The 10,929-nt window shown below is 33.1% G+C and overlaps 1 pseudogene; it reads left to right on the top strand.

The window, feature by feature from the left end:
• Nucleotides 1-322: 322 nt before the first annotated feature.
• Nucleotides 323-570, top strand: LOC148761011 (protein transport protein Sec61 subunit beta pseudogene; annotated as a pseudogene).
• Nucleotides 571-10,929: the final 10,359 nt, after the last annotated feature.

Genomic DNA, 10,929 nt, shown 5'->3' on the forward strand with positions numbered 1-10,929 from the left:
TTAACTTACACTCAACCTCATTCAAGCCGTATCCAATCCTCTTTACCACCAAATGTAAAATATTTCATCTCGACTGAATCCCATCTTTTCTAAAGAATTTGTAAAAGAGTTTGATTTTCTAAGAGTATGCACAAAAACAACTTTCCTTATATTTTTTGGGACGATTGTTGTTTACCCTTAAAAAATAAGTTGTTCTTAAAAATAATTATTTTTTTAATTTTAACTGTTTTTAATTAAGAGAAAAATTTTTTAGACAATATTACCTTTAATGAAATCTCTTTATATTCAAATTATATTATCTGAAATTTGAGTCGATTCAAAAATGGCAACTAGAATAGCTCCATCAAGAGGAAGTGCAGCCGCAGCTACTAGCATGAAAAGGAGAAGAATGACAAGCGATGCTGCCTCCGGAGGGGTTGCCAAGACTATATTTCAGTTTTACACAGATGATGGACCAGTGCTCTCAAGATCTCCCCAAATGTCATGCTTGTCATGAGCATTAGTTTCATTGCTTTTGTTGCCATTCTCTATATCATGGGCAAGTTGTACTTTGTTCTTAAGGAGGCTTGACAAGTGTATTAACATCAGCAAAATTAAGTTCCAATCTACTGATTTTTTTGTACTTTGATGGATTCGATTTCTCTGTACTTTCTTTATAATACTAGTATATTTTAATTTTCTTTTACTAAAAAAACAAATAAAATAACCAAAACCTAATTATCCAAATTAGAGGATTTTGGATAATATTTTTTTATCCAAATCCATTTCATCCCAACAACGTTGAATAATTTTTTAATACATATTCACTTTTATATCAAATTCCATTTTGATTTTAAACTTTTATCTTTATCGTAAAAGTGTTTAACTTCAAGAGTTTATATCCTAGTAAAATACAAAATTGAAAAAAAGTTACACATTATGTTTAAAAATATTGTTATTACATGCTATGTTTAAAAAAATATCGTTACAGTTGAAAAAAAAGTTGTTACACATTTTAATTCCAAGAGTTTATGTTGTAGTAAAATACAAAGGAGCAAGTTACATGCCATATTTAACAACAAAAAAGAAAAACAAAATGGCATTGCTAGCCAAGGCAGATGTTACACGCTTCAGTAAAAGATGTTATACATCAAACTTTAGCAGCAAATGTTACACGCCAAAGTCAAAGCTTCAGCACCAATTATTACAAGCCAAGGTTGAAGCTTTATCACTAGATGTTACATGCTAAAGCAAAGCATAACATGTTACACACCAAAACTTCAGCAGTTGATGTTACACACCAAAACTTCAACAACAGATGTTACATGCCAAGGTCAAAGCTTCAGCACCAGATGTTACATGCCAAGGCCAAAGCTTCAATATCAAATGTTACATGCCAAGACCAAAGCTTCAGCACCAGATGTTACACGCCAAAGCTTCCTTCTTCCTACTGATCTTACACCCCAAGACATGAATCACTTTGTTACATGCTAAGGCATATTCAATCAAACTTGAATCACTGAAAAACTCGATACCAATAAACCCAAGAACCTGTTGTTACTCACCATACCATGCCTTTTTGTCTGTGGATCGATGATAAAGGGTTTTGTGAATATAAACTAATAAATCCAAGAATATGTTATTACTTTCCACGTTATATTCTTTGATCTGTAAATTGATGATGATTTGCCAACATGACGAGAGATAAAGAGAGATGGTGATGGTGGTAAAACTAGAAAGAGTTGGATGATGAGAGAGAAAATAGAGAGCATAGCAAAATGGGGAGTACAACAAATGAATGGCAAGAGAAAAAATTTTTGGAGCATTTAATTTGTTTGAAATAATTTTAAGGGTATTTTTGTCATCTCATGGCTAACTTTGGGTAAAAACAGCTCAATTTATTTTGATGGTCATTTCGAAAATCATATTATCGATAGGGTTATTCCTCACAATTTTCTCGAATTTTTTTTAGCTTGTCAATTTCATTGAAAATTTTCCATTTATTCCATGATCTTTGATTCAAATTACACTTTGAAGCGTGTAATACATCTATCACTCAAGAAGTAAAATGGTTAAGAAATTTACACTATAAAACTTTATTGCGGCTAAAACTAATGTCACCAATATTAATACCTTGTGATAATGAAGCTATCAAGGACGAAGCTAGAGCATTTTCAAAGGATGGGCCAATCAGAAAGAGACACTTAATAGTCAACAAGAACTTTATATATCATTCAATTCTCACACATATAAAGGATTAAATAAAATTCATAAGACATTGGATATACAAAACAATGCACATTAACAGTAATGATAGTGTCATATATATATGGTCAAATGAAACAATAGAAAAAATCTCTCTCTTACTCTTTACATGCAAAACTGGAAAAGAAACCAATTTTCAAACCCAAATAAAATGCCTTTTTACTTTGTGTGTTCTACACGACATGGGTAGCTTACTAAGGAAGCTCTCTTCTTATTTTCTATTCACCTCTTCAATTACTAATTAGCATATTAGGCTCTTGGGCTAGACAATTGAGATATAAAATATTATGATTGGTTTAGATTTATATTCAGACTTAGTCGATTTGCCTTATTAGGGTTTAGGGTTCAACCTAAACTTTGGAATAAACCCAAAAAATTTATGCAATGAACTCAATGAACATGACCTAGAAAATAAGTTCTTCATCTTCCCTTCACCAACACCACTAGAACCTTTTAGTGTAAATCGATTAGGCTTTCATGACAGGATCTTACACTTAATTTTATGTTGGTTCTTAAGGATAAGTGGGAGAGAATACTTATTTGTGAAAAATGAAGATCTGTATTTTATGCATCACATCAAACACAAGTAGACCAATCTAGTTTATTCATTCTTAGAGACATGTTGGGAGTAATTGAAGGAAAGAATGAAAGATTGGTTCATGGAATGGTAATTAGACAACTGATAGAGGCACTTGAAGTCAACATTATTGCAAACTTGATGATTAGTTGTCTAAATTGAAAGACCATTGAAAAGAAGCAATAAAGGAGTTCAACTATCACTTGGTTGAAAGGGAAATGGTATCCAAAGAATATGAAACGTGAACATGTTTTTGAACATAGAGATACAAAAATAAATGAAAGTAAGAATTTCACTAACATTAAAGATCCACCTTCTCAGGACACCATGAACTCCTTAATTGCAGAAATGGACAACTAAATTGACAGTTAAATCAAAAAGTTGCAACATGAAAGAGAATAACATAAAAAGAAGAAGAATCAGCTTAAGAGGAAGTTTAACTTAGATAGTTAATCCTCAAGTTAATCCATCAGAAGACAAATATCATTTTTGTGAAGCAAAATTATTGTAACTCTTAAAACATTTAAATTTTTAATCTAAATGGATGACTTTTGCATTTTCATTCACATACATTCATCCACATATTTACTGATATCTATTGGTTGAACCTATTTGCTATGAATGCCTCTACGATCTTATCCTTGAATGTTGATAATTTTACTTAACTTGTGCTACTAATGCTTTATCTCTGCATAAGTTTTTCCTCTGTTTCTACACTCCATTTTCTTTTCCTTTTTGATGTAACAGAAATGGGGGAGAAATATAATGAGTAAATTTGCACTTAAATTTTCATTCATGTGACTGGATTTTTCAAAATGGGTTTTCAAAAGTACTTTCAAACTTAAATGCAAATCTTTTTGGAAAAAGCACAAATTTAGGAAGAGTTTTACTTAAGAAAAGTACTTTGAAATATTAAGCATATTTTCAGGGGAGTTTTTCTTCAATGAGCAAATTTAACTCTTAATTTTGTCATATAAAAAAAAAAAAGAGATTGTTAGCTTTGTTCTTGTTTTGACATGAAGAAATTGATTGAACTTAATGAGCTTTGAAAGTGAAAGATATTTTTTAGTATGAAGAAAAATCTCAAAGAATTGTTAAAGTTGAACTTAATAGAAAAATATATTGAAATACTTTAATTCTTTGAACATGTTTTTAAAATGGATGATCATGTGCTTAATCTTCTCAAAAGTCTCTTATTTTCAAAATTATATATGTCAGCCCAAGGATCAAGTTCTCAAAAGAAATAACTTGATTCTTAAATGGAAAGGAAGCAAAATATATTTCTTTAATTATAGGAAGAATTGATTTTAAAGAAAAAGTCAGTTCTCAAACAAGGATTAACAGTGAAGAATCGATTCTACGACAAGGAAAAGTAGATTCTTGGAAGACAGAAGCTATAAAACTTGATACATGAGTATAATATTAGATTATTATTATTTAGAAATTATAGGTATAATAAAATTCTTCTTTTACTTGTAGTAGGACTTTAAGCTAGTCATGTTCTATTTAGGAATATAACATTTATTTTATTTAAATCTCTTATTTATTATTCTAATTGTATTAGATAACTAGAAATAGAGTTTTATTAGGATTTGGGTCTATAATACTATAAATAGGACCCCTAGGCTTAGTTATGAGACATTCAAAGTTGAGAGTTAATAAATAATATTTTCTTAAATAGGAGTACTTATTTCTCTAGGCTCTTTCTAAAGCGTAAGAGGTTTTAATATCTTTGGCCTAGCCAACCAAAGTGAGATTTTGGTTATTTTTTCCTTTAAAAGGGTTTTCAACCTTGCCAAGATTGGTGATTCACCTTAGTGGGGTTTTCAACCTCACCACGATTGGTGTCTTTCACAACTCCCAAGTGTCTTTACAATGCCACAGCGTCAGTTTGGTATCAGAGCGGGAGGATCATTGTTCATTGCATAGTTCAGATTCGTTGTCGAGTTTTGATACTCCTTGTTCGAGTAATTTTATTTATTGCTTTATAGTTATGTCATCATCTTTTTTTTTCCTACATCACCACATCATCATCATCATGCAATAAAATGCCGCCAGGCGTCAAAATCATCAAAGAGAATATCACGAAATCGAGATTGCAGAACTATGTCAGCAAATTCAAGAATTACAAGAACAACTCGCAAGACGTGATGTTCAAATCAACAATAATAGCTCTAGTGATGAAGAGAACGATACTAACCCATTTCATCAAAATTTGTCCTCTGATGAAAAAGTACCTATTCGTCGCCTAAGAACTGCTGCTACCAGAGATTTGGGAATCAAAGTCAACATTCCTGAGTTTGAAGGAAGACTTCATCCTGATGACTTCCTTGATTGGCTCTACATAGTGGAAAGAGTTTTCGAAGTCAAAGATATTCCCGATGAAAAACATGTGAAACTTGTGGCAATTAAATTGAAGAGGCACGCTTCTATTTGGTGAGAAAATCTCAAAAGGCAACGAGAAAGAGAAGAGTGCAACAAGATCAGAACATGGGATAAGATGCATGGAGAACTCAAGCGTAAGTTCTTTCTTGAGCATTATCGACAAGAAATTTTTATCAAATTTCATAACTTGAGGCAAAAAACAATGTCAGTGGAAGAATATACAATGGAGTTCAAACAACTTTTCATGAAGTGCGATGTCCATGAGCTTGAAGAACAAACTATAGCTCGTTATCTTAGGGGTCTCAATGTTGAAATTACAGATGTTGTTCAACTACAACCATATTAAAACCTAAATGATGTCATCAGATTAGCATTAATGAAAAACAACAATCACGAAAAAGGTCAATGAGTTTATCTAGACAACAAGAATCTACCTCAAACGATGGAAGTTAGAGTTTACTAACCATTTCGCCTCCAAAGGTAAACTCTTCCAAAACTGCAAGTAGTAACGATAAAGAGACTACTTCTACTCGTGCTTTTAATGTCAACAAAAAGTGCTTCAAATGCCAAGGATTTGGACATATTGCTTCTGATTGTCCGAACAAAGAATTATTACCTTAGTAGAAGAAGAAGACTATGTGAATTGGGAAAAATTAGAACCAGTCTATGATGAGTATGATGACGAAGAGATAAAAGAAGTTTCTGCTGACCATGGAAAAGCTCTTATTGTTCGTCGTGACCTTAACACTGCCATAATGACTAAAGATGAAAGTTGGTTTCATCACAACATATTCTATACAAGGTGTACATCCCAAGGGAAGGTTTGTGATGTCATTATTGATAGTGGAAGTTGTAAGAATGTTGTTGCCAACTACATGGTGGAAAAGTTGAAACTTTCAAATGAAATACATCCTTATCCTTACAAGCTACAATGGTTGAGAAAAGGAAATGAAGTTAAGGTAATAAAGCACTGTTGTGTTCAATTCTCTATTGGAAATAAGTATGAAGACGAAGTCTGGTGCGATGTTATTCCAATGGACGCATGCCACTTGTTGTTAGGACGCCCATGGCAATATGATCGTCAAGCTCACCATGATGGATACAAAAATACTTATTCCTTCATTAGGGATGGAGTAAAAATTATGTTGACTCCATTAAAGCCAGAAGATTGCTTAAAGAAACAAGAGAAAGATAAAGCATTCATCACTATGTCTGATTTAAACAAAGCTTATCGTAAGTCAAGCCTTTTATACCTCTTATTAGTTTATGAGGAGAATGAAGTATCTTCACCCTTGTCCAAAGATGTCAAACCCATAATTGAAGAGTTTTGTGATGTTGTACCTGAAGAGATACCCCATGGACTGCCACCAATGTGAGATATTCAGCATGCCATTAATTTTATCCCTGGTTCTGTAATTCCAAACAAGCCTGCTTATCGCATGAGTCTGCAAGAGCATAAGGAGTTTCAACATCAAGTTAAACAACTTTTGAAAAAAGGCCTAGTAAGAGAAACCGTTAGCCCCTGTGCTGTTCTTACTTTATTAGTTTCAAAAAAAGATTGAACATGGCGTATGTGCATTGATAGTCGTGTCGTGAACAAAATCACCATCAAGTATCATTTTCCCATTCCTAGACTTGATGATTTGTTGGATCAATTGCATGGTGCTATTATCTTTTCCAAGATCGATCTACGTAATGGTTATTACCAAATTTGAATGCGACCTGAAGATGAATGGAAAACTACATTTGAAACTCGTGATGGGTTATATGAATGGACAGTTATGCCTTTTGGCCTCTCTAATGCACCCAGCACCTTTATACGCCTAATGAACCAAGTATTTTGTCCTTTTATTGGGAAGTTTGTTGTGGTTTATTTTGATGATATTTTGGTGTATGGTAAAAGTCAAAATGAGCATCTGGAACATTTACGGCAAATATTTGAAGTACTTCGAGAGCAAAAGCTTTTTTGCTAACTTAAAGAAGTGTGAATTTATGACAAAGAAAGTTATCTTCCTAGGATATGTTGTTTCAAACCAAGGAATTGAAGTGGACCAAAGCAAAGTTGATGCTATTGTCAAATGGCCAGTTCCAAAGTCACTTCATGATGTTCGAAGCTTTCATGGATTGACCTCTTTTTATTGACGTTTCATAAAAAACTTTAGTTCTGTTGCTGCTCCGCTTACTGAATGCCTCAAACAAGATAGTTTTATATAGAGTACTAAGGCACAACATAGCTTCAAGGAATTGAAAGAAATGATTACTAAAGCTGCCGTGCTTACACTTCCGAACTTTGATTTGGTGTTTGAAGTTGATTGTGATGCCTCTAATGTTGGTATTGGTGTTGTTCTTTCTCAAGAAGGAAGACCAATTGCTTTTTTTAGTAAGAAACTCAATGATGCAAGATTGAAGTACTCAACATACGATAAGGAGTTTTATGCTGTTATTCGAGCCCTCGATCATTGGAGCCATTATTTATTGCCAAAAGAATTCATCTTGTATTCTGACCATGAAACCCTCAAACACCTTAACTCCCAACACAAGCTTAATCGATGACATGCAGCTTGGAGTGAGTTTCTTCAAGCCTTTCCAATTCTCCTCAAGCACAAGTCAGGTGCACAAAACAAAGTAGCTGATGCCTTAAGTCAATGCCTTACTCTCATCTCTACCTTACAATTAAAGGTTGTTCGTTTTGAAGTTGTGAAAAAATTGTATGAGAAAGATCTTGAACTTGGTGAGATATGGAAGTCCAATTCCGAACATCCTTATTGACAATTTCATCAGCAAAAAGGATATCTTTTTAAAGGTAACCAACTATGCATCCCTCAATGTTCTTTACTCCAATTTATTATTTGGGAAGCTTATAATGGAGGATTAGCTGGACATTTTGGGAGAGACAAAACATTAGCTCTTGTGAAAGAAAAGTTTTATTGGCCCAAGCTGGAACGAGATATCATCCGACATACTCAAAGGTGTCGTATTTGCCATATTGCCAAACTTAGAAATCAAAACACTGGTATGTATAAACCATTACCCATTCCTGAAGCTCCTTGGTTAGATGTAAGTATGGATTTTGTTTTGGATTTACCAAGAACTCAAAGGCAAAAGGACTCTGTAATGGTAGTCGTCGATAAATTTTCCAAAATGGCTCATTGTGGCATGCCATAAAACTGATGATGCTTCTCACATAGCTGATTTGTACTTCAAAAAAATTGTGCATCTTCATGGAATTCCAAAAACCATCACTTCAAATCGAGATGTGAAGTTCATGAGTCATTTCTGGCGAACCCTCTAAAAGAAAATGGGAACTCATTTACAATTTAGTTCAGCAAGTCCCCCTCAAACGGATGGTCAAACAAAAGTAGTCAACAAAAGTTTGGGAAACTTATTACGAAGCTTTATAGGTAAACACATTCGCCAATGGGATCTTGTATTAGCACAAGCAGAATTTTCTTATAATAATTTTATGAGCCAAACCACTGAAAGATGTCCATTTGAAGTAGTGTATGGAAAACGCCCTCTTAGTCCTTTGGACCTTCCTGCATTACCAACTACTCGTGAATTTAGTGCTGATGCTGAAGAACGTGCTAAGCAAATCAAGAAGCTTCATGAAAAAGTTCGAGAGAAGACTAATCGTCAGATTGATAGATACCAAAAGCAAGCCAACAAACATAAAAAGCCAGCTAGTTTTAAAAAGGGAGATTTAGTATGGATTCATTTAAGGAAAGAACGTTTTCCTAAGTCTCGTGCAAAACTATCTCTTTGAGCTGATGGACCATTCCGAGTCTTGGAACATATTAATGAGAATGCTTACAAGATTGAACTTCCAAGAGATTATGAAGTTTCTACAACTTTCAATGTAGCTGATCTTTCACCTTACTATGGAGAACATGATGAAGATATGGATCTTGAAGACGATTTTTCTCCAACTTAGAGAGAATGATACAAGAGTATAATATTAGATTATTATTATTTAGGAATTATAGGTATAATAAAATTCTTCTTTTACTTGTATTAGGACTTTAAGCTAGTCATGTTCTATTTAGGAATAGAACATCTATTTTATTTAAATATCTTATTTATTATTCTAATTGTATTAGATAACTAGAAATAGAGTTTTATTAGGATTTGTGCCTATAATACTATAAATAGGACCCCTAAGCTTAGTTATGAGACATTCAGAGTTGAGAGTTAATAAATAATATTTTCTTAAACAGGAGTGTTTATTTCTCTAGGCTCTTTCAAAAGAGTAAGAGGTTTTAATATCTTTGGCCTAGCCAATCAAAGTGGGATTTTGACTATTTTTCACTTTAGTGGGGTTTTCAACCTTGCCAAGATTAGTGATTCACCTTAGTGGAGTTTTCAACCTCGCCACGATTGGTATCTTTCACAACGTCCAAGTGTCTTTACAACGCCTCGGCGTCAAAATTTGTGAAGAACTGACACCTAAAAGACAAAGAATCAATTATAGAGAGACGAAAAGTAAAAGGAGAAAAACAAAGAATCGATTCTACATGGAGAAGAAGTAGGTTCTTTAAGCACTAAAAGTACAGCTAAGAAACTTGGTGACCAAGAAAGGTATGGCACAACTGGGCAATAGTGGAATGGCAAAATTCAAGCTTGAATTTAAATTTTGGCACCAGTCCATAATGAAGAACCAATACCTTGAGGCAAAATAATTGATTCCCTAATATTGTAAAGATGTCACGTTTATGTCTAATTGTAGAAGAATCGACACCTCATAATAAAGGAATCAATTCTTTAGAAACAAAAAGTTATAGCCTTTGTGAAGAACTGATAATTCAATTACAAAGAATCAATTCAATAGAAGTGACAGGATTGTGCAAGCTAGCTAAAACATATAAGATATGATTTAAAACTTACTCCAATAGGTAGAAAATTTTAGAGGCTATAAATATACATCTTGAGGACATTAAAGCAATAAGAGAAGAGGATTTTGAAATATTTTGAATTATCCTTGAAGAGGAAAAAATCTAAAAAAACAAGAACAACAGTTGTGAGCAGAAAAATTCTTACCTTTAAGTAAGCAAAAAGCCTAAAGTTCATATCTTTACCCTTCAGCTGATCTTTCTTAAGCTTAGACCTTCCTTGATCATTCTTATTTTTGTGAAAGCTTACACCTTTTTAGACCAAAACTTCATTATCCACCTTTCTAGAAGTTTATAGTTTGTGGTTCACTTGAATCCACTGTTGTATTGGTTATACCTCTAAGCAAAAGGTAGAGGGTTTTTGCCTGATCCTTTAAAAGGCTTATTCTTGTGTAAAGGTTGTGCTTTAGCCTGAAATAGCAGTGTCTTGGTAAAGGTTACACCTAATCTTGCAAAAGGCATGTTGTAAAGGTTATGCCTAACTCTATTAAAAAGGCAAGTTGATAAAGGATTCAAACTCCTTGTGCTATCAAGGAAGAGCATATAGGCTTTGGAAAGCCAACCTCTATAAAACTCTTGCTAAGTCCTTACTTACTTTATTGCTCTTTACATATTCAGTTCATGCTCTATTTTATTATTTTAATCTTTCATAGTTGAATTGATTTTTTTAAAAGGGGAGAATTTTTACTTAATAATCAGTTCACCTCTCGCTTGGTAGTTTTACTTTAAACTTATCTATTCTAACACACTTGCATTATTCCATAGATTGGTAACTAATCAAATAGATATTAAATTGACATTCTTAAATGGTGAATTAGATGAATAGGTGTATATGGA

The sequence above is a fragment of the Theobroma cacao genome, chromosome 9 (assembly GCF_053813885.1).
Source record: "Theobroma cacao isolate CCN51 chromosome 9, ASM5381388v1, whole genome shotgun sequence".
In the NCBI taxonomy this organism is placed as follows: Eukaryota; Viridiplantae; Streptophyta; class Magnoliopsida; order Malvales; family Malvaceae; genus Theobroma; species Theobroma cacao.